At 39.5% G+C, this 25,877-nt stretch overlaps 1 protein-coding gene across 3 annotated transcripts in view; it reads left to right on the forward strand.

Annotated features, from left to right (window-relative positions):
• The first annotated feature begins 20,541 nt into the window (after positions 1-20,541).
• Positions 20,542-25,877, forward strand: part of LOC109031971 (dual specificity calcium/calmodulin-dependent 3',5'-cyclic nucleotide phosphodiesterase 1A) — a 423,891-nt gene continuing 418,555 nt past the window's right edge. For 2 of the 3 annotated variants that reach the window (XM_072302257.1, XM_072302261.1), the window contains exon 1: positions 20,542-20,884. The gene's annotated coding sequence lies outside the window, so the exon portion shown is untranslated. The remainder of the gene's footprint in view (positions 20,885-25,877) is intronic. The other variant, XM_072302260.1, reaches the window with a different exon arrangement.

Raw genomic sequence — 25,877 nt, forward strand, 5'->3', positions numbered from 1 at the left:
CGAAACCGAAACCCTGAAACTTGATTACGTTCTTCAAACGGCTGAAACGGCCTGCTAAGTTGCACCGCGGCGCTGACGTGGCACGAAGAAAGCCCTAACTCCGGCTGGAGATGAGCTCTGATTGGCTCGTTCCCTTACGCGCTTCCCAGCTCGAATCCGCAACGTAGTCGCTCCTCTCATCCGTACGTGCTCCCGGAAGCACTGAAGCACACCCGACTTCAACAAACAACAATTTCGCCCCGCAAACGCTAATACGCAGCCATGGATTCACAGTCGTTTCCATTTTTACTTTCTCCAGCCCTCTCATTGCATCCACCCACTGAAGCCAGAGCGGTGGTTTCGTTTTCAGCTTAGCCCTCCCAGGTAGCAAGGTCTGCTATAAAATAATTTTTATTATATCTTCGAAATAACAGTTTTATTGCTATTAAATGAGAGTTTTAATTCCTATTAATATATTATAAAAAAACAATTTATATCGGTTGAAAAGATCGATTAAAGTACTCCCCAGTTACAACAGTTTCAGGCGCTATATTCCTATTTTATGAAGTTAAAAATAACAGTTTAAAATAATTTAATGACATAAATCAACAATGATTAAAGTAGTGAAAAACAAATTTCATTTGGAAAATTTACTGGTGTAAAGCGACACTTGTCTTAAAATAAAAATAAAAAATTTAAATGTTGAATACGAGTTTTGAATTATTCTTGTAAAGTATTAAAAAAAACTTAAAATATCCATAGAAAAACTAATTTCTAATAATAGAACGACTCGTAAAATTGTAGTTTTATTGAAAATTAACAGTGTCAATATATGAAATTTTATTCGTTTTTAATATTTTGTTAAACTGTTATTTTTTGGTTTTAAAAGATCAATTATAGAACTCCCCAGTTTCAGGCCTCATATTTCTATTTTGAACACCGATGACGGTGAGCACCGATACTTCCTCTAAGGAGGAGCAACAAAGACTATGCAGCAGGGATGTGACTACACTCGACACACCACACTACAATCAACGCTATAGATAGGCCCATGCCCTGTCTAGGCACAGTTAACCACAGGGGGGTCATCAAAAATGTGAGAAGAAAATCCACTCATATGCACCGAACAAAGCAAACATAGAAGCCGTCGATAAAAAAACGTATGTCGTAGAATATAAATAATATATTTTATGTTTTCACTACACACAAAGGTTAGACAGGCACCATAAACGACCCATCCAAAAACAAAATAAATCGGAGCTCTCTATCGGAAATAAAAGGAAACACCCCGATTACAATAAAACAATCGGAAATTAAAATCGGTATTTAAAAAAATAATGTAATACTAATTTATATTTCACAACTGTTTAAAATAAAATGTTTTGCAGAAAAACTGCAATAAATCAGATATTTAAACTGTCATTTTATCACTATCACTTGTATCTTTTTATCGATTTAAATTATATTTTCCTTGTTAGTGATAAATAGTTATCAAAGTTTTTTATAAGGATTCTTTTTCGACAAAAATTAAAGCTACACCGGTTTTCAGGAAACAATGATTTAAAAATAGTTTCTCACCAATATTGTTTAATAAATAATGTAATAATAATTACTATTTCATGGTTATTTATAAGAATGTGTTTTGCAAAAATATGGCAACAAATGAGATATTTAAATTTGTTTTTTATTGTCTTTTTTTTATCTTTTTATTGATTTAGATTAAATTTTTCTCATTAGTACAGTATAATACTTTCTGTTTTGTAAAATAGCTTTTTTAAAACAAAATGGTCTACTTCTGTGTTTTATGAAATCAACTTTAAAAAAAAATAAATTAGAATAATTTTTTTAACTTTTTTTAGTTATTAAAATGTTAATCTACTTTCCTTTCTTTAAAAAAGTTTTGTTAAGTAAGTGATTTTGATTGAGAATTTTAAACCGTCGTTTTATTTCAAATCTAAGTATGTTTTTATTGCAATAATAGTTTCCTTTTCGATCGGTGTATAACACTAGTTAAATTTGTGTTATATTTTCAGAAAACATGACTAAATTATAAATTTTCCACTGGTATTTTTTAAGTATGTAAGAAAAATTTTTCAGTGATTATAGTCGCAAAGGACTTCTCTTTTCCGTTGGTTTTTCAACTGTTGTACTAGAGCAAATTTTTCGATGAAAAAGTGCACAAAAGTAACAGTGTAAAAACTGTTGTGAAATTGCAATTTTGAACTGTTACTATTGCTACCTGGGCTGGCAAGCTTGGCGCTCCACGGCCGATAGGGTTTTTTCCAATGTTTAGTTACACCCTTACATAAGCGGAATCTCAAGTCTAGCACTCCAAATCAGGCCGTGCTAAGGGAAAATGCCGTATGAACCTTCAGACGTTGTCAAATTTCCATTCATAGAACACGAATTTCCTGGTAGACTTATGAATATTTTTCTTCCAATTTCTCCGATAGTAATGTTAACAATATTACTTAAAGTTTCTGAAAATTTCAAAGGAAAATGTTCGTAACTTTCCTCAAAAATGAACATTTTATCGAAGGAAATTTGGCAACTTTCGAATGTTCATACGGTGTTCGTACTTAGCACGGCAGAAATACATTGTGATTTTTCGTCCTGAATGTGGTAAAATTTTGGGATGAAAGGGGTTTCTTCTAATTTGTAAGGCCTTTCTATTCCGAGAAATGATAATTTCAGAACTTGAATCGAAAGTTCCTTCTGATTTCAGCGATTTTTGAGAGTTTGCTTAGCTTTTTAATTATTTACACTGAAAAAGAAGGATGTATGGTTTGAGGCACAGTGATATGAGAATGGCACTCACTAGGTGACTCTTTGATAGCGAATACCATAACAGACCTTTCATCGCATTCACCATAAGTATGGTAAATACCACCAGATGTCTGTCTGCTTATCTTTACCCTACAGTTTCACCGTAGCAGCTTTCAGTATCGTCTGTGTCAAAAATCAAGTAGAGGCATAATAGAATTTACTCTGGCAAAATTTGCCATACTTTTTCCCGTGTATTAAATATAGAGATATCTGGTCAAACTCGTAGGTCATAAGTTGAAGCTCAACTATAACAAGGAGAATTGTCTTAGGCGCACAAAAAACGTACGATGAATTCAAATTATTCCATCGCAACCAGAAACATTCCATCATGCAAGAATAGGTACGGAGCAGAAATAATTTATTCAATTTTACCTTACCCTGTCATTGTAATACAAGATTATGAATTCGCATCTGATTTTTGGTAGCATTATTCATCATAAGGCAGTGCTTTTCATCATTGGAATGGTTTATGCGACCGAGAATCTGATCATTTTTATCTTCTTAGGCGGTGACAACTTTGTATCGTGTCAAAAATCGAGGGAGTATGTAAGTAAGGGCCAAACTGACGAGCTGAGGTGCCCTAGGGGCCAATGCAACTTGTATTTGACGTCCGTCGTGCACCCCGAAGTCAAAAATCAAGTTCATTAACAATTGATGCAAATTCACCATATTTTTTTAGGGCGTAATGAAATAGCCCGAGTGGGCCATGTAAGCCAATCATGGTCGTATAAATGATTTGCAAGTCAATAATGCATTTTTTCCTTTCATGTGACCGTTCAGTTTTTTTGAAGTAAAGTCACTGTTGGGTTTGTAGGATATCGTGGATAAATTCAACGCACGCCAAACAAATGTTCAATTTATTATTCTCCCTAACCGAGTACCCACGCTTTTGACTTCAATTCATTCCATAAAAGTTTGTTTTCTATATTTCTTCTCAATTTATCTTTTTAGCTCGAATTGAATTTTCAACGGTCCACGTGGACTGATATTGAGTCGATTCGAGCGAAGTTTGTTTTTATCGCGAATATTTAACGTGGGTGATCGATACTACTTTTTTAGTGGCACAAAAGCGCCTGGAATTAAAAAGGGCTCACAATGGCCGGACTGCCGCCGTAGAGGTAAAACACCCTATGCTAAAACAGGCAGATATTACTTATTCAGATACATCGGGAAACAAGTTCTCAGTGGGGCTTGATTCTTGTTGGCTCCACTTGAGAACTGAGCTCTCATTGCCCCTCCCTTTTTCCCTTTCAGAGTTGGATAGGAGATCGATAGCTGATTAATAAATAAAAATGCATGTTGTTAACGGCTGGAGCCAGTGTCAGTCGCAGCTTTTGTGGTAGTGGTTTTGCACTGGACAATAAACGGCGCAGAGGTCTGTCCGACGCAACGGCTCCGTTGGATCCCAATCAAGAATGTGACTCCATGCGCGAGGCTAAACATAAATCTACCGCAGGCAGTCATTACTTCAACTTTCCTCACTCCTCAAATTTTAATTTTTTCACAGTTATATTCTTATATTAGACGGCTTCAACTAAAATCAACTTATTTGCACATCTCATTTTAAGCGAGTCAATGCGTAAGCATGATCGCCTCTTCCGATCAATTTACTACTCTAAAGATCTATGGTTCACCCGTTTGATCGAAGCAAAAATATTCACCCGTTTGATCGAAGGAAAAATATAGCGTATATTTACTTCAAATGGTCCGTTTATGTTGAAATACTTCTGGACGAAAGAACAGTTCAAATAAGCAATTTTCTAAAATCCGAGCTCATTTTAAGCGCATTTCATTTAACTTTTGGGTAATGGGCCTGTTGCAAACTTTTGCTAGAGCAAAACTAAGAGTTGTTCCTTACAGATAATGCTTCAAAAATCACGATGAGCGCATCGGCAAAGTCTGAAATGCACTCATAACTTCACAATCTGCCCAAGAAATTTGCGGTTTTTTGAGCTTCCCGCTTCGAAAACGATACTACGGTACAGGTGAACATTTTGTTAGAGGAGTCGTTCCATTGGCGGCAATACTCATCATGGCCGACGCCAGTCCGCCAAAACACGTGTGATGGAACGAGATAACACCTGAACAGGATTAAACCAGATAACAATCGGCGTGTTTACGTTTATATTTTCCTCGCCCGCCTTAATTGATCTTGAACTCTCCTCGAATTACTCGCAGAACTGCGCAAGCGTCGGCCATGATGAATATTGCCGACGATGGAGGGACTCATCTAACAAAATGTTCGCCTGTGCAGTAGTATCGTTTTTGAAGCGGGAAGCTCAAAATAACGCAAATTTCTTACGCAGATTGTGAATTTATGAGTGCATTTCAGACTTTGCCGATGCGCTCATCGTGATTTTTGAGGCATCATCTATAGGAAACAACTCTTCATTCTGCACTAGCAAAAGTTTGCAACAGGCCCATTGTTAATTAAGAAATTGTTTTCCTACGCGTACAAAGTTTTATACGTCGATTAATCGATTACTCGATTTTGAGGTTATGAAAAATCTAAAAAGAACGCAGCTAATTTAAGACTTACTAATTTTTGCGCTCACGGCATTGTCATATTTCAACTCGCCTCCGGTCGATAAAATGTAATAGATTCGAGGGAATCGAGGGAACATTGAATCACTTCCTTATCCGGCACCCGAGGGCCGGAGATGTCAGCTTGTTTCTAATTTATTTTGAAACATTTTAGTCTTTACTCTTTGAAAATTGTAACAGTCTGGCTTTCCCATGTTCCAGAGCGTAGTTATATGTGCTCCGTGGGCTACTACTGTGCGGAAAAGTTCCGTCATAAAAAGTTGTCTCGTGTAACCAGTTTCCGTAAATAAATTGCAACTTTTTGCAAGAACTTAGACTCTCTCGAGTACCCGGAGAAAGAAAGCTCTGGTCAAAACAACTTAACCTTGATTCGTATCGCCCATCAAGTTTTTTACGCTTCCGGTGATTCAACTACTCGGCCATAGGAGCGGAACTATTCTTCTTCGGCAATCCAAGATGACCGCCTATGAAAACGGCCAATTAAAATTTTCGCCATCCGAACCGAACGTCGGATTTCATTAAAAAAAAAAAAAAAAAAAAAAAAAAAAAAAAAATTCTAAAAATCGGATCACGCAAGACGAGGACAGATTTTTATAGCCGAGAACCGAATTTTGGACCGATAAACTAGGTTGTTCGATTCGTCGTCATTTTTCTTGGCAATTGACTTTTTTCAAGGCACAATTAACGTAATGATGTATGTTGCCGGAGAGTATGAACTGCGATGGCCGTTCTAATGAGTCCGGGGGGGGGGGGGAGGGGGGCGCCAGCGCTGACCTAACTCGAGAGGATTCGACGGAGAGGGATGGTGGGGAGGGGGAGACGGTGGAGGGCTCTCGAGAGCTTTGAGACGCGGACGAAAAAGCCGCGGGAAAGTCCTGGGGTCAAGTGAAAATCCCGGTACTCGGAAGAGGGCAGGGGGAGGGGTGGCGCACGAAAATGAACGACGAAAGAGAGGTGGAAGTGCATTAGGGTCGAGTGTAAGAAGCGCAAGCTGACAGCCGGTGCCGGTGAGCTTTGATGATGCCCACATTTGATCATGATTAATTATCTTTTTATGGACGCCCGGCGCGGTAGGCAACACTCAGCGCACTTTTATTCGCGGGAACCGGATTTTTCCCCCTTTCACTGGTCCAGCCGTTGGTTCACGCTCGCACCTCGCGAGTCGCCACCCTTTCATGGCCGACCCCCCCCCCCCCCACGCACGCCCCCTGGCCACGAGGCCCCGACCCACATATCCTTACGCAGGGCTCCTTCGCTTCCCCGCGCGCCAAGTGGCCTAGGGTCTTTTCCGTAGTCGAGCCCTAAAGATGTTCAACTTAATCCGTCGGAAAACAGAGTGTAACAACAACTGCATCCAAGTAAAATTCTAATGTTAAATGGACTATTTATGGCAAAAGGAACTATAATGCACGCAAAATTTATGCACATAGTTCCTTTTAGCATAAATACGTTCAAATGTAGAAGGTCACGAGCAAATTTCGGGTCATAGTTCCAAAATCCGATAAAGGGGGCTCATTGCGGGATCTAACCTGTCAGTAGCCGCAAAAATCATAGTAATCAGTCCAGAGTCCCTTCCATCTGTCTGTTCCCGATTTTTCTCTTCCCTCGCTGTGAGTGGGTTTCAGACCCCGATGGATTAGAATATGAGAGAATTCATTTTTGACACCACCCTTGAGTTAGACGTAACACCCCTCTCCCTTCAAAAAAAAAAAAAAAAAGAAAAAAAGGGAAGCAAAGTCCTGTTGTTAGTAGAACGGAACGAACTGGGACCCCAAAAAAAAAAAAAAAAAAAAAAAAAAAAAAAAAAAAAAAAAAAAAAAAAAAAAAAAAAAAAAAAAAAAAAAAAAAAAAAAAATAATAATAAACATTTAAGAAGCCCAGAGAGCTTATAGTAATTGTTTTAGTGAATTTTTGGTAGGATTTGAAAACTTAAAGGTTGATTTGTATCTACCTTAAGCCCTCGTCCCACGATCAAATGAACTTATCAAATGCAAGATGGCGGAGATGCGTACTGGTTTTCGCGCAAGTCCGCTATCAAATGTTAGCGGGCCGTCAAAATGTTAATGAACCCGCCATCTTACATTTGATGAGTTCATTTGATCGGGGGACGAGGGCATAAAGGTCTATCACCATAATTTCCTTCCGTAGAGTTTGTTTTTTGTTATCGATCAAAAATGAATTGGCGCACGATTCTTTCGCTGAAATGCATCGGTTTAAGGAGCATCCTAAGGAGGCGTGAGGCGACGTTTTAGCAAGGAGCTCTCTCTAACCGGGACTACTGATCGGTGCAGCAGAGCTCCCGCAGGCGCACAATGGAACTAGCCCGTGGGAGAGGTAGGACACAAAATTTGTGGCCAAAAATGTAAAATTTGATGTGTATTTTGTCACACACATTAAACTACATGTCGTGTTTCTTGTAGGCAATTTCACAAAGAGACCAATGGAACCACTTCTACGGTTTAAACTAACACAAATTTGAGCCATGAAATTTTCACAGCATGTCCGCCCTCTATCATTGACTCGCTCCACTGTGAGGCGCATAGCAAAAACACGCGACCGCGCACTGCCATGCTAAGGAAGAAAGCCGTATGAACATTCGAGAGTTGCCAAATTTCCCTCGATAATTTTTTTTTTTTTTAGAAAAGCTACGAATATTTTTCCTTGAAATTTTCAGAGGGTTTAGATCAAATTACAAACAAAATTATCTGAGAAATTGGTAGACAAATTTGTTTAACAATTTTCCTGAAAAATAGCAATCTGCCAGAGGAAAAGCGGCAATGCCTGGAGGCTTACACGGCGTTTTTCCTCAGCGCGGCAGCGTGGACCAAAGGCGGCGATTGAAGTTAACGCATCGTTGCCAAATTGCGTGGGCAACATTGACGCACATTTGCATGAAGTTATACGGGGAAAAGTGTTGATTTCGAGGACGACCCGGTTATGAGAACCGGGACGCTGGTGACAGACGCCGTGTGGGTGGGAGGTCGCGTGGAGAGGGGGGGGGGGCACTGCGGAGCGATTAGGACTCATCAATGAATTAGCATGAGATGCGACGAATTAATACGAGATCACGCTCTGAGCCGCGCGCGCGGCGCCGCCTTCAAAGGAGCGCGCGCCTAGCGGTTCCGAGGCGGGGGCGGGGACGTAAAAGGGATTTTCAAAAAGGATCAAAGTTAACGCTCAAAAATCAAGCACCGCAGCCGAGTCTAATTAGCCACGCCCTCGTTGCCAGCTCGGCCCAACAACAAAATCATCCCCCGAGGGAAGAGCAGAGTCGATGAATTTAGATAGATTCAAGCAGAAGCAGGCTTACAAGGTAATTTTAGGGGCTAGGAAAAGAAGGCACATAGGTGCATTATCACCCTTGCTAGGGAATGCCATGGTTGCCTACTTCAAACAGTGAAAAATTAAAAAAGAAAAAAATTGTAGGTTCTGTAAATGTTAAGGGTAGTTCGTGCCTGAAAGCTCATCAAAAACGTAAAATCGTTTCCTCCAAAATGGAAGGTTCCCCAATTTCCGTTTGTCCTAGAATTTTGCCCGGCGCATAAAGTAGCGCGATTCACAGTTCTGTTTCCTCAAAACAGTGGGCTTGAATGTTTTGGCCCCCCAAAAACAGCGCACTTGACAGATATATTCCTTCGAAATAGCGCGCTGAACAATTAAGTTTTCCTAAAACCCTGAAAAACCGCGTTTTGCAGTTTGGTTCCCTTGAAAAATTCGCCCAACAGTTTTCTCACGTTGAAGAAAAAAGAAGAAAAAAACTCCCAAGGCTCCTCCAGTTTGACCCTTCTCACAGGGTTCCCCCATTTTTCTCGTCTTTACATGGGTTCTCCCATTTCAAAGGACCATGCCGGTCCCACGGTTCAGAAGTTTCTGCAGCCCTGTGACACACCATTGTTACTCTTTCAGACCATTTCCAAAGTTAGGCGGTTGAATTTCACGACGAATACGTTAAAGTCTCGTATAATGCTATAAGTATGTCAAGGATCTGAAACCTCCCTTAGTCTCAATTTAAACCAGACGGGTCCTATCGATTAAAAGAGCTGACCCTGGAACGACTATGAATACGATCATGAGATGAACCCATCAAACATTCCTAATTCTGTGATAAATAGAGATGCAATGTGAAATTCATCCGGAAAAGCGGAAGGAAAATACGTTTTGAGACATTCTTACACGGCCGTTTCCTCGCTTATGACTTCGACGACTTGCTGATGAACGACGAGAAGGGGTAGTAGCTCAGTCTTAAGAGACCTAGAGTTAATTGGGGGGGGGGGGGGGAGACAAGGAGGAGGAAGTAGAGGAGGGCGCACGGAGGGCCAGCAGCCAAGTTTAGCCGGTCAAAAGTCCTCAGAGGCGCCTGAACTTACTAATATGAGAGAATGTATGTTTTTAGGGGTAATTTAGATCGCTGAATCCATATTTTGGGTTTCTTTAAAGAAATTTTGAAGTTTTTGATGAGAATTATTTAAAAAAATTGCTTTATCAACGGGTAATTAATAGCAATTTTTCACTCAAATCTTCAGAGGTACCTGAGATTGTTTTGTGTGAAGAAATTGGTTTCTGAGGGTTATTTTAGTGAGTAAATTACAGTTTTGCTTTCTTTGTTCAACATTTTTCAGTTTAAAATTTAAAAAATTTGAAAAGTGATGATTTATCTTTGGGTAATATATGGGAATATATGCCGCGTATTTTTCAGCAGAATTAGCATTGCATCTCATCTCGCCCAACGAAAATATTCATAGCCTAGAAAACTGCCGAAAACTGCAAGTGAACCAAAGAAATTCTCAAATTTCTGAGTGTGCTTTTACTTAAAATTGACAATTTGAACCCTTCCGACATGTCCAGAAAATTCAGGAGTCGTCTGCATGTCGCGTATTTTTCAGCGTAATTATAGTATTGAATCTCATCTCGCCCAACGAAAATACTCATTGCTCAGAAAATTGCGAAAAATTGCGAGTAGACCAAAGAAATTCTAAAATTTCGGAGTGTGTTCTTACACAAAATTGACCATTTGAACTCTCCAGACATGTCCAGAAAATTCAGGAGTCGTCTGCTTGTCGCGTATTTTTTTGGCGGAACCAATGAAAATATTGTTTTAAAGAATGCACTTCTTTTGCCAGAAATTAGAAGATAGAGAGGCAAAGCCGGAATAAAACCTTGAATTAGAAAATTTTATTCAGAATCAGTCATAATTTAACCCCAGAAGTTAGGCAGCAATTGTATGGACATCTATAATAACAATATAAGTAGGTAGATTAGCGTAGGATAGCGCCATTATACGACATGCTTGCAATTTGGCAACACTGTCTTTCATCCATATGAACACATCTACGATAGAATCGATATATATCGAAAATCCTAACCTAGAATCGATTTTCGTTAGTGTATTTACAATGAGAAAGAGCATTGATGCCAACATGCAAGAATCGCCAATGCCTGGCACGTGAGTGATCTAATATAAGAAATTAGCATAAAATCCTCGATCTTGCGTCACAAAAAAATTCATAACTCACGGTAAAGCAAGAAAAAGCAAATGAACCAATGAAAATTTAGATGTTTAGGATGTACTGAACCACATGGTAGCGGTCCGTAACCTTACAGATCTTTACAGAAAATTGCAGACCACTTTAAACCTAAAAATTAGGACATTTTCGTGCCCAGTTTTTAATTTTGTGTACCAGACTATACAATGCACAAAATTGATAAAAATACCTTAAAGTAAAATGAAAACATGTTAATCTAACTTGGTAAAACACTCGTTATGTTGGGAAACACTCGAAGGTTTGTGGAACATAACCTTTTGGATGAGCGTTGAACCAAGCCAGCATATAGGATAAATAAACACACCACGCGCGCTCGGGAAAATCTTGGCATCGCAGTCTTATTAGTGATAAGACCCCCAAACCCAGTGATATACAGATACTCCATGATATACCTCATCGCTCAGTGGTGTCTATTTTCGAATTTTCTGGACAAGCCAAAATGGACTTTTGTCCAGCTAAATTCGATTCCTAGCCCTCTGTGGGGCGCGGCGATACACCCTCGGTGATTTCAACTATCTCGAACTCAGCCAATTTCATGTCACGAGTCACTGCCGTCTCTGCCGATCCAACCGCAACAACATTTCTTCTTCCTCCCGACCAAATAGATCCAAATTCAAGTGTCTCGCATCATCTCAATCCGACTTTACCAATAATTCCTCAGTTATAGCCGAAGAAACGTCACTAATAATATTGGAAACATCGCAGTATTTGCACTCTCGGCATTCTTAGTGAAGAATATTCGTGCATGGTACCTAATCCCGGACTCAGATCCCGGAAGATTCAGGGTTTAATGCGGACCGTGTTGAGCAGAAAATAACGAAGCTACGTCAGCTATTGTCAAATTTAATTGGGCGATTTAGTTTTTCGCATGAAAACGGTTGAGCGGATTTTTGTGCTAATTTCAGTGAATTTTTTGCACATCATGGAGCAAATTTCTGAAAATTTTCAAAGGAATCCACGCAAACGACCTCTTGTGAAAAATTAAATTGCCCAGTTAAATATGGCAATAGCTGATGTTGATCGGTTTCTTTCTGATGAGGGCGGTCCGTTAATATGTAAGACTGAAGAGAGAGGGGCCTTAAAACTGTGAAATTATAGTCACGGCTCTTCGGCCCTTAACCACAGAATAAGACGTGTTTATGTTAAAGGAGCTATGTACGTAGAGTGCGTGCACCACAGTTCCTTTTAGCATTATAGTCAATTGAGCTGAACCCATGGATATTCTCAATTTATAAAACAGAATAATAAGAGAATCTGCAACAAGTTGCTTAATAAAATAAGAACCTCGATTTTTTATGTCACGGGAAATAAAATTATGTTGCTTTTGAGTCTATTTTTCTTAAATCTTCCGTATCAGAAAAAGTTCATAAAAATATTGTAAACTCAGCTCATCAAGCTCTTTCCTAGGAGATAATGATTCGTACTTGATCAAACATATTCTCCATTGAAGCACTCGTATATGCCACTAAATCAAAAACATATTCGGTAGAAAACAACAAAACACAAGGCAAAAAAAGAAATGAGAGATCTGAGCTGGTATGTTCAGGAATCCGTGCGGCGGTAAAGTCCCCAGTCCATCTAGGAGAAACGCGTCGTTTTTATTCACCTCCCGGTGAGTCGAGAAAAGTTCCTTCAAAACGTCATGTAGGCAAACCGAGCTCCGAAGTGCTCGAATAGTGGTATCATAACGCCTGCCGCTGACTGTCTGTTAAATTGGCACTCGGTTCTTACCCATTCATTGATGCTAGTAGAATGCCTTGAAGACATACTTAGTTGATGATTGAAGATCGTGTTGTTTGAAAGAATGTTCTAGAATAAAAAAAAATCCACAGTGAAGAAAAAAAAACTATTTTCAACGGTAAAGAAAATAAATACTACTCTGTTGTATTTCTAATACTTTTTATTATTTAATGTAGTGCAATTGTTTGTATTTTAATTTGACGGGTAACATTGTTTGAATAATAATAATAATAAAAATAAGGGGGGAAAAGTGTATTTACGTATATGGTTTTACAATTTTGAAGAGGAAACTTGAATCAGATTGCCTAAATTCGTACTTCGTCTAGTTGTCCATCATGAATTGATGATATTTTTACTAAAATCATTGACCCATGCCCGAAAACCTAACGATTCATGCCAAGTTAAGACGGACTTTATTGAGAACTCTCAAACTTTAAGGTAAAAATGGGCACAATGCAATCGCGTCGAAGTAAAAGTTTCGTGAAGTGTATTTTACCGCTCAGACCGTTAACGTTAAAATCTGAGGAAGAAAGAATCGAATTTTCGTCCTAAAATCTTCTCTGAAACCGTTTTCCCGTGAGAGAGTAACCCTAGCCAGACCCAACTTGAGTAACTGCTCGGTAATTAATTCAGTTCCAAGAAATAAGAGGAATTGCCCCACTTCTTTTGAGTCTGTTCCTATTCATTCTAGATTCCTGTTCCTCGCAATTTTTAGAGAATTCATCAACGTTCAAAGTAATTAAATCCTGAAATTTCTATCCGGCAGGGACCTCAACTACGGAATAATCTTCAGAGAATGAACTAAACCAGCCTCGAGATCTTTTTTTAACGTTCAATAAGAGGAAAAAGTGGCAAAACACGAGGTCAAAGTACCCCGCGTCCAAATGGACCGCGTTTAGTAGAAAAGAACCAAGCCACACCAGCTATTACTAAATTTAACGGGGCAATTGGATCGCATTCAGCAAAAAGGAACCAGCGCGACTGGTTAAAATGTTGTTAAATTGTTGCTTCTTCATATTTATTTAAACAATTTCCCAGAATAGCAAGTAGATTTTGCTACCTGCGATAAACTTGTAAATTTTATATGAAAATAATTGTAAACATTTTAATAATCTACATGTATTGAGTAGTTTTTAAAAGAAAAGAAAAAGTTGCACAGTTTTGAAAACACCATAATCCAGCTGCGCTGGTTTCTTTTTGATAAATACGATCCAATTTATTTGTTCACAAGAGAACGTTTATGCGGATTCCCATGAGAATTTTAGGGCATTTGCCTCGTACTAAGCAATAGGGATTCACTGAAATTTGCATAAAAATCTGCACGACCGTTTTCTCGTAAGAAATTAAATAGTCCGATTTTTGGCAAAAGCTGATGTGGGCTGGTTCCTGCCTGCTTAACGCGGACCGAATGGGTGGCTTTAGGCAATCTGAATCGCACGCTGCCTAATTTGTTGTTTTATTTTCCTTTTTTAAGCGTGGCAGTAGGGCTCGCTTTTTGAAATCATTCGGATGTACCATAGTACAGCACACCGATCAACCAGCGCTATTCAATGGGCAGTCCACATTTTTTTCCCGTCGGATCGCTGTTATGATCCGTTCGAGCATATTTCAGAAAAGTCGGGCCGTTTCGATATCATACTCCTTTAGTGATGGATCAAAACGTGTTCCAGGCCATCATACCTTTTAGGCATTTACTTTTTTTGCGTGAAAAACTTTCGGGTGCATAGTATATTACATGGGCATTAAGGAGAGAATTTGTCCGTTTTTATATCACTTACTTTTAAATGATGAATCCACACGGCATTGCCACCATATGTTTTGGGTGTCTAGTTTTTTTTCCTGTTTCTTTTTAAGGTAATTAGGTAGTGAGATTTTTTGGATTGGGCCGGAATTTTGTACAAAAATCTTACTTTTGTTTTCTTGCCTAGAGATTTGAGGGCGCTTTGGCTTCCTGAGCGCTCTCATCGAGCAGCGGCATAAATGCGCCTGTTATTTTAGGTGCGCTCGCAAAAATTCAAGATATTGCCTCCCTTGTCCATAGCGCTCGTAGATCAGCCGCTTCATTATTGAAATTGATAGACACAACTATAGAGGTACAAGATGAGGAGAAAATGGAACGATCTTATTGGTAAAGGCGGCTGGTCTCAACGAACAAGGGAGGTACCTAAGTAATAGACTAACTAACAGGAACTGATATTCTTACTCCACCATTTTCCTGCTCAGTCTATAAAAACCACTTGTTTCCACCATCAAGATCGCTCCATTCTTCTTTTGTCTTTCAATATCAGTGCTCAGCCCGCTGCGTTTAAGCAGCTCACAGCTGCGGGCTGATTATTGAAATTGATGGATAAAGCTATGGACACAGAATACAAGAGGGGTATGGAGGGAGCGTATTGGTGGAAGTGGGTGGTTGCAGTGGACAAAGAAGGTAAAAAATAGACTAACAAACGGTAACCGACATGCGACCCTACAGTTAGTCAATCATTTTTCCTTAAGTCTGTCATAACCACCCGATCCATCGATCCATATTCCCTATGTCTCCTTTATCTATCGCTTTGTCTATCAGTTTCAACAATCAGCCCGCTGGTTAACTCACAAAACCATCCTCATCATTCTCCGCCTAAAGGGACTCGATTCCCTTTGGGCCGAGACTGAATAAGATCAGATTGAAGTAAGAGGGGCCGGTTTCTGAAAAGCATTTGTCACAATATTAGGAGTCTAGACGTAATTGCCAAATAACGCCGAGAAATCACGGTTCTTCCCGATTGAAACCAATATAAAATAAGCTCATAGTGTGGCACAACCTGAGGTCCTTGAGTCTAGGTGAATTTCCTGACAAACAAGAACGTGGCGCCGTGGGGCGTCGGGGAAAGGACTTCGAGATGAAACCTCTCCGTGACGTCACATTTTCGTCGCGTCGCCGTCGTCGCACAAAGGATCAAGTCAATAGGAGGAAGCGGATAATATTTGGAAAGTTTAAACGCTTGTAATTCCATTTAAACAAAACTTTGAAGTTCTATAAGTGGTTCCATTGGTTTCTTAGTGAAATTTTCTTCAAGAAGCACCCCTTAAAGTTTAAAATGTGACGAAATAAACATAAAAATATGCCGTTTGAGTCAAAAATTTCATGTGCGACGTCTCTATTTGATTGGATCCATTGTGCGGCGTCGCGGTCGCCGTGATCTGGTTTCTGATTCGTTTTCCCGCCACGCGACGGTGCCCCAGGGCATGCCACAGCCGAGAAAACCTTCCCTCGCCTCTTTCCCCCAACCCCCTCCCGCCAGTCCCGAGTCAAGATAGGGGAGAAATGATAAACAAACGGTTATTCTATCGTTTACCAAGTCGGAAAATGAAAAAGGGCAACTTTTGCCACCCACGAGCGCCCCACGGCCGCGGCACGGCAGTCCTGTCGTGCTAAGGAAAAACGCAGTATCAACATTCGAGAGTTGCCAAATTTTCTCCAGTAAAATGTTTTTTCACGAGGTTTAAGAATATTTTCTCTTGAAATTTTCGGATAATGTAGAGATGATCACGAATAAAATTCTCTGAAGAATGGATACAAAATAGTCACAGATTTCCCTGAAAATTCTTATTTTAACAGAGGATTTTTAGCAACGTCTGAAGGGTCATCGGCGCTCTACCCCAAGCATAACAGAGTATGTCAAAGACTCTCACGCCGGTTCACATGATCACACCCAACTATCAATCTAGCGAGCTCAGTATTATCAGTATTTGGGTATTTTTAGGCTCTGATATACGGATGTTGACATCTCTATACATTTTTTTTTTTTTTTTTTTTTTTGCCCTCACTACAACTTTCAGGTTCTTGGTCATGAGTTATCAATAGGCGAGGGTGATGGTTGACTCGGGAGAGTACCAAACTTTTACACAAGAGGGAAGATAGGAGTGCGAGGTCTCTAAATATATTTTCTCTAGGCGCAGCTAGCGAAAGCGTTCGAGGGTTCATGTTGTTGATTGGATGGAAGTCGATGCTAGAGCGGAAAATCCCCGCGATGACGTGTGACGTGAGGCTTGAAAAATTCTCCCCAACGGGCAGAGGAAGGGGTAATCATGGATAGGATATCGGAGGTCATGAAATGCTCGACGGTGACACCGCAAGCGGCAAGAGACTCCTGCTATCGGATTCATACGGGAAACGGCCGCAAAAAACCTCGCCCCTCCGACCTAAGGACGAAGCTCAATTCCTCCGTGAGCCCTCTTCTCCGGCTAGCTGTATGCTTTGCGGAGCTCATGCGGAAATCGCGATAGGCTCTTACGTGAGGGAGCGCGACGATAAGACTGCTGTCGCGTGAATTTATTCCCTCAATTTTTTGCCGCCCTCGGCAATGTTTGCAGCGTCGCATAAACCGCAATCCATCCGCGCTCTCGCTTTGTCTCTTTTTTCCTCGACTTCCTTTTTTGCCGCTGCCCGGAATTGCACGAGTATTTACGCGCCGTAATGACTTGATTCATCACCATATAATTAAGGAGTTTACATGGAAATATCCTCCAGACTTGAAACGCTAAAAATAACAACCTCTCTGATACCCTTGGCCAGTGCAGCAAAAAATAAAGAGGGGTAAAGGTTTTCTCTCTTACGGCAGTGAGAATCCCACGAGGTAGGTATATGGAAAAATACATTTTTTTAAAATTTCCCTCAATTTTTGCATCTACATGTTATGCAGTAAATGAGACTTTATCAAGTACAGCCCAAAACGCTAAAATTTCAGTATATCTCCATACTTGATGCAATGTATATCCAAGCGGTTTGAGCCCCATCATCAAGATGCTGCAGCTAGTTCAGTTGAATTCATCAGTTTCAAATTCCGAACTTATCAAAAGTTCCTTCCACTCAATTCCTCCCTCAAATTATACGTGTTTACAATTTTTTATAAGATGTTATTACTCTAATTTTAAAGCTTGTGATATTTACTTACCAATCTGTTGTTCGGTTGATATTTGACATATTATGTTCTCTCACACTTTTCTTCATGTTTACCGTTGCATCATTGTTCGAAATTTGTCAGCCGCCCTAAAAATTAATGAATGCAATGGTAAAGCAAAAGTAATAATTCGATGGCCAACATTCATAATCACATATCTTCAATGCGATGTTTCAAAATTTACCCTCCTATTTCATTTATACGATAAAAAAAAAGCCAACTAGAAATTTTTACAGCATACTGCAACTTACTTTACGTTGTATTTCACACAGCGTGAAGGAATGGCAAATTCTACCAATATTCAAGTCGATTCTGCCAGAGGAATGGTTACCTGTGCCAGTATACAGTAACGTTTGCCTCTCTTCTGGCAGAGTTGACTCTAAATTGACGCCGTGTGAAATACAGCGTGAAGGACTGGTAGCTTCTACGAATCTTTTTTTTTTCAGTGAATGCTCTCAGTCCCTTTTTGCTGAATGCGATCCAACTTTAAAATATTTTATTTTAATTGCGATCCAATTATTAGATCGCATTTTGCCAAGAGGAACCAGCGTGACTCCGGTGTTTTCAATATCGTGCAACTTCTTCTATTCTTTTAAAATTACTCAATTTATGCACAATGTTATAATGCACACCATTATTTTCCGTTAAAATTGTAAACTTCTCAGAGGGAAGCAAAAACTATTTGCCATTCTGAAATATTTTTAGATAATTATGAAAAAGCAACATTTTTAGAACACTGTAATCCCGCAGGTTCCTTTTTGCTAAATGCGATTCAACTATTGAGTGTGAAAATGTGAGTTTAAGGAGGATTTTCTCCGATGGTTGACAACGCGGGCTTGGGCCTGGAGAGGGCGCCAAAGGGGCACTTGAAAAGTTAGTTGGACTACATGTAGCGTGTGCGCTGTACTTGAGGTGATTCACAGTCTCAAACTTTTCCAGGGAAGAGAAAGAGAGCTCGCGACGAGTGTACGGATGTAAACAGGTAGAAACAATTAAGCAACTCGCAGCTCGCATCTCGCTTCTCACACAAGAAAACATCTCGCGTCGCCGCACAAAGGGAGCAAGTCAGTCAGAGAGCTCGGACATGCTTTACAAATTTTGAAAGCGAATATCTTCATTAATGTGAAATTTTATTGTTTTAAAAACACTTTCATTGGTTTTCTCGTAACATTTTCTTCAAATATTATTCCTTAAAATTAAAATTGTAGCGATATAAACGTAACATTTTTCAATTTGTGTCAAAAATTTCATGTGCGACTTGCTTCAAAGACTCGTTCCACCGTGCGGCGCCGCCGTCGAGCGGGACCTCTCCAGAGACGAGCAGTGTGCAGTGTGCAGTGTGCTTCCACTCGTCCTTCCCCGTATCTCGATTCCTGCATGAGCCCCAGAAACCATGGTCTCATAAGTAGAACAGGGCTCACGTCGACGTAGAGATACGCCCTCACGTCAAAGAAGCGACGTACTATTCTCTTCCTTGCGACTCGCAAGAAGGTAAAACTTCCCCGAGAATCGAGCGTTATCATTAACATAGAGCAAAAGTCTTCCTTCCGCTTTGATAAGTTTCAAGAAGAGCGTATCTCCGCATCCTAGCGCTCCAAAAGGTACGCGCTTTCTCGGTCGCGAGCGCAGATAGATCACTTCTGCTTGACCATGTTCGATTGGAATAACTGCCGTACTAAGGAAGAACGCCGTATAAGCATTCGAGAGTTGCCAAATTTCTTTCAATAAAGTGTATATCATTGAGGGAGGTTATGAGCATTTTTCTTTGAAATTTTCAGGAACTGTAGATAAAAATACTAGCAAAATTCTCTGAAAAATTGGAAGAAAGATATTCATAAGTTTACCAGGGGATTCGTGTTTTATCAAAGGAAATTTGGCAACGCCTGAAGGTTCATACGGCGTTTTTCCTCAGCACGGCAGATCAAGCACGCGCACGCGTCGTTCGGAGTCTGAGTTTCTGTGGTGGAATTAAAACCGCCATCTGGGTTCGACTAAGTAGCAACGAGCAAGGTAAATTATACCGCAATAAAATTAGTATTTTCTTTTTTTTTTGGCAACGGTTCTTCAAGACAACGGGAGACGTCAAACGTAAAACACTTCACAGCCGCGGACTGTTATGATTCGTCACTATTACGATACACTTTGCTTGACGTTCCCTCCATCCACTGCTGCGTAACGCTTCTCAACATTAAGGAAGACCCTGAGTAATTTAGTGATGATCTCATGACTTATTACGAGTTAAAATCTCGCGCCGTAGCTCCGCCGGCGGGGGAAAGAAACAGCGTTCCGGCCAAACTGCTGTGCATGGGAAGAACGATGTATGAGTCTTCAGACGTTGCCTTTCCCATAGTGAAATAGGAATTTTTGTGGAAATCATGTAAATATTTTCCTTCCGATTAATAAGAGAATTTTATCCGCGATTAGATCTGAGGAATATCTAGAAATTTTAAGAGAAAATACTCAAAAAGATCCTCAAACGTTTTAGTGGAGGAAACTTGGCAACCCTCGAATGTTTATACAGCGTGTGTCCGTAGCACGACAGCACAGAAGTTGGCAAGAGCATACCTTTGCCGCACTTACCTTGGGCTCCATCCGTGTACCTTTTTGAAAAAAAAAAAAAAAAAAGGAAAATAAGAGACTGATTTATGGACAAGACCAGAAGAGAACCCTATCTTGAGACGGTGGGAAATGACCGATTTTCAACCATGAAAAGACGATTCCGCGCCTAGCGCAAGGGACCCGTGGTTGCGGGAGGGTTCTGGAGTGGGGAAGGGGGGAGGGGTGGAGGAAGTCAACGACCATGATGGATGGCTCGGCGAGGAAACTCGTATTTTGAATAATTGTGTTAGACCGGGAAAATGAAAATCTCTCGAATAAGAGACTCGGGGACGCGTGCGTAGCGACGCCCCCTCCCCCCTCGCGACCCCGCTCGGCGATGACGTAAAAGGCTCGGCGTCGCGGCGCTAGGACCACGTGCATAGACGCGCCCGCGCTGGCCCCGATCGGACGTCGCGACGCTCGCCGAAACCCTAGAAAACCTCTCGCGGGAGCCGAGCCGAAGGTTCCCAACTCAGTTGTGTTTCGGCATCCGTTCAACAACACTCCGATCCTCGACAGATCCAAACCCCCTTTGTTCCGTATTCAGCTTCAGTTTCAAAGACTCAAGCGAGCTTGAGAATTCATTTTTTTTTTAAATTTCAAGTTCATTCTTCGTGAAACTAGTCCGAGTTTTGTATTTTAGTGAGCAGTGTGAATTCTTTCGCTTCCAACAGCGCCATGCGGATTACCAATTCTCTATCGCTCCCACAGGTAAATCTTCCCAACAACTTACAGCGGGCTCATTGTTGGTATTGATAGACAAAGAGGACATAAGGAGTATGAAGCGATCCTATTGGTTAAGATGAGCGGTTTTTATATATCAAGGGAGAAAATAATGGACTAACTTTAGGGTCTCTCATGGGTTGTCGTTAGTAAGTCTATTACCTACCTCGTTTGTCCACTGCAACCACCCGCTTACATTAACAGGATCCCTCCACATCCTTTTTGTCTTCTTTGTCTATCACTTTGTCTACCAATTTCAATAATCAACCCGCATTCTTAGTCGTTCCGTGTACAGCTCCTTTTTTTAGGAGGCCTAATAATGCTTACATTGTCATTAAAGAAGGTTTAAGGAATCCCTAAAAATAGCACCGTATGAAGGACGATTTTTCACCACTTAAAGTTGAATCCAGCAAAATAACCATGCATATTGATCCTTGCAAGGGATTACGATGATTTTTCACTGAAAATGGTACACAATACGGAAAAATTCAATGATTTTGAGAAACTTAAAGGTAGGTAGGTGGGAACCTTCATTGAGATTTATAACACTCGCAGAATATTTTCTTCCGTTTTTTCTTTCCGATCATCGTAATCCCATTCAAGGTTCCGTTTCCAAAATTACACACGTAAATTTTACTCGAGGTTGGCAAAAATTATCCTCTCTATGATGCTATTTTGATGATCTCCTTAAACCTCCTTTAATCACATTGTAAACCATATCGGGTCACCAACGGAAAGAAGAATTTATCAAGAACGACCACCATAAGACACTTATATTTTACATTGTCATTAAGGAGGCCTTCAACAAGAGAAAAACACTAAAAAATGTGACCAAACTGTATCTAACAAGGTAGTAAAATGATGATGGGTCCACACAATTTTGAGGGGAAATCGAAGCCAAAAAGTTCGAAGATTTCAATCACAGCTATTAATCTTTAGCTCTAATGAGCGTCAGTAGGTACAAGATTGAGTAACGAGCTTTTATGATGACAAGGTAAATCTCCCCAGAATGGTGGATGACGGCGTAAATTGCACACAGCCTCTTTCAGGAGAGGAACTAATCAATTAAGGAACGGTGAGAATACGATCTTTCAACATTGTGTTTCAATGTACTGTAGGCTTACAGCGATTTTATTCCAATGTGACATCATTTATTTTCATCTTGATAATATAGCAGGTTGACAAGCGAATATTGGTCATCGGATAGGAATGACAATGTTAACCAAAACTAAATTCCCCGTGACGAAAGTTTTGATCCATTCTATGGGCCGCAGCTTGAACATCACTTCCTCTTTTTCAAACTCACCCCTCGAGATAATTAAAAACTTGATTGTCGCAGTTGTTGAACGAAAATCAGCGAATAATAGTTGCCTCTCTTCAGTGCCCATCAGCAGTATTGATGGCAAAGTTTTTTGTATGGCAGCAATTTATCAGAATAGTCTGCATAAAATACTCAATCGCAGGAATTAGCTTGCATACATTCGAAATTCCATTGTGCTAACAAAACGTTCCTCGTTTAATCATTTGGAAGTTGCAGAATTTCGCCCAAAAATTCCAACTTCAGTAGTTTTAGATTTGGCTGAAGGACGGTTTATATTGGATGATTTGCACTAAAATCATTTTCTTTACGACTGACATTTATTGCCATCATTGTTCATTTGACATGACTTATTAGTCAAATTATTTACTCGAATTAATTATTTTTCCGCAAAGAAAGCTCGTGAGTATACCCTTGATTGGATGTAGTTCTATCAAACGGAACTATGTGCATTACGACGTGAGCCCTGTCAAGTATATATCCTTATGGGTCACAGGGCTCATGTCTTAATGCACATAGTTCCGTTTGGCAGAAATCCGTCCAATTGATATGCACGTTGATCGAGATCCCCTTATTTTTCATTCATTTATTCAAAGGTATCGTATTTCAATATTAAGGGGTTTTTTCTTCTTTGTTTTGTCGCATATGACACTTCTCTCCAAACATACTTACCCAACAATTACTCAAATAATTCAAAGTGTATTCACTTCTTCAATTTCTTTACATAACTTATTGTTCTGTTTCAGGTGAGTGCTGCATAATGCAATTACATTCTTCACGTAAGTGAGTTTTTATATAATCGAAGTCAAACTATTCTTCGTGTTGCCTCCCTGGCCCTGGCTGATAATCTGATTTCTTATGCTTCTTTTTATATTTATTTTCTTTCTGAATGAAACGAGATATTGTGCTTCTAAGTGACAGCGTAAAGCAGTATTTATTATATTTAAACGCGCATTTCAAAATAGATTAAACTAGCCTGTCATGTCTCCTTATGTATATTATATTTCTAATATTATTAATTATGCGAAGCGCCTGGAGAGGGGGGGGGGCAACAAAGGGCGTAGCTCCCTAGTTTGTTTCAACGTTTCAGCAAAAAAGCCATAGTTTCATGCTATATAAGAATATTTCGCAGGGTATCTACCGTCAGTAAATACCGTTAATTACCAGGAAAATGTGGAAATGTGCTCAGGACATTCTGAGTGGTTCAAGCATTCCTCAGACATGTGATGCAATGCATTCCTGCCTCTATCGGGTTTTTGGACCCATGTCTAGGCAAGTGCTGTATCCGAAAAGAGAGGGAAAATGAGCAAATGATTATGCATCCCGTTCAATATTGAACGTATCTCTGCCAAACGGAACTATGTGCATCCAGACATGAGCCCTGAGATCCATAACAATGTATGCTTGACAGGGCTCACGTCATAATGCACATAGTTCCGTTTGACCGAACTGCATCCTATTGACGTTACACACATACGAGTGTACCCTACTTTACAGCACTTGGTGGCGCTCTACGACAAACCTGACCGCCATTGCTCTCTATCGACCCACAGCCCTTCGAGGATCCAACACCAACACCTCGACATTTCTGCTTCAATTCCATCCCTCCACCCTTCAAAACGAGCTAAAAATCGTGGAGTGAGGAAATTCAGGATGCCCTCAAAAACGGCCCCTCTTGATCTTTCATTTATCCATCTACTTTTTGGAAGTATGCAATACTCCGCGATAGCTGTGTAATGTTATCTTGTGAGCAAATTGAATTCTGCTCAATACAAGGACTAACTCATGAAATAATGGTGAAATATCAAGTATCCTCCGATTTGAATCGCTCCAGCATCGGCATATGATTATTGTCTGGTCGCATCTGCTCTCTTTAAAGTGGCTTCCCGCCCAACACGGAAATATTTTAAAAATATTGCTGAAATATTGTCAAAAACATTTTAACAATATTTTAACAATATCGAAATAATATTGCTGCAATAGTTTGTTGTCCGCCCCCCTGACAATATTGCAGCAATATTGTCAAGGTAATATTGATAATATATTTTAAAAATATTTACTTGCGATGAGTTTATCATATTCCATATCCGTGGGCGCGCACTCTAGGAGACGTCTGTGGTACTAATTTTCTTTCTAATGTACACATGCGTCCAGGTTGTGGATCGTAGAGTTGTTACTGACCTTAAAATCCGCGCCGTCCTAGTCGGGATTAGAACCCACGCCTCGGGGTGGAGTTGATATCCGAAGTCCAGTACTTTACCACCAGACCAGCCAGGCTTGATGTAGATGGACCCGTAAATTCAATCTCTTAACTATCGCAGGCCTCTGAGTCCGTAATATGTTTGTTTATTGACGGATTCTTATAATATTTTACCAGAATTTATTATTTATTATTTATTTATTATTTTTTATTTCATCCTGTAATTTGTGTTTCAAATTCTTTATTAATTGTACTCAACATATTCCTATTCATGTATTACAAATTTTCGTTTTTTTTAACTCTCATTTTTTTCTTTACCAAATTACTGTTTTTTATAATTGCGTCTTTTTCCAGTTTTAATTATTTGAGCTTTTTCCTAGTTTGAATTTATGTCGATGTATTTATGTTATGTTATTTATTTTTTTCCCTTCTTTTTGTCTTTTCTTCCCCCCCTTTCTTTTTTCTAGCGATTGATTTTAGTAAGTTCCGCAAAATAATTGGTAAACAGAGCAAAACCATACGCTAATTTGGCAAACATTTTGAAAATCTAGCAAAAATTTTAGCCATAATAGCATAAACTAGTAATGTTAATTTCGCAAAAGTATAGTGCCATTTTCGCACAATAAAATTACCACTTTTGCAAATTGTTTTGTCGTTCTCGCCACGAGGGTGGGCATTTTAGCAAAAAAAGCAAATTGCAGAAATCGCAAACCATTTTTTGCCATTTTAGCAATTAATTTTTAAATATTACAATAATATTTATAAAATATTTTTAACATAATATTAAACAAATATTTTTAAACTAATATTTCTAAAATAATTTTAAAATATTTTGTAAATATATTTTACAAACTGTTTTAAAAGTAATTACATAAATATATTTTGTAAATATATTTAAAACATTTTTATAAATATATTGTTACAATATTGTCATGAAATATTTTAGCAATATTGTCAACATATTTCTGCAGTGTATTTAAGGAAATATTTACATGACAATATTGTTTCAATATTGACAATATTGCTGCAATATTGCTGCAATATTTCGTGTTGGGCGGGTTCGTGCTTTCCGTGCCCGGAATTCCATTACCGCATCCAACTTGGCTCAATTCGTGTGGACTTGGATTGAATTTGTACGGAAATCCGAACGAATGGAATTGCCGCTGGAATTTGGAACGAGTAGGGAATGAGATACTCATATTAGGGTAGTTATTAAATTGTAGCCTCTTCCTCGCTTCCCGCATCTATCTACCTTAATTATTGGTGATTATTAACTTTTTGGGAACGAATGAGTAATTGGAAATACATCATAATAAAAAACGAAAAATTAATGAATATTATCCTTAATATTAAATCATGAAATCCATCTTCGTCAAGTTGGGTCATAAATATAGTTTTTGACGTCGCTATGAGAAATCCTCCTCAGTATTGGAACTTGAAACTTCCAAGATGTTTTGTTCATA

The sequence above is a fragment of the Bemisia tabaci genome, chromosome 7, assembly GCF_918797505.1.
Source record: "Bemisia tabaci chromosome 7, PGI_BMITA_v3".
Taxonomy (NCBI): Eukaryota; Metazoa; Arthropoda; class Insecta; order Hemiptera; family Aleyrodidae; genus Bemisia; species Bemisia tabaci.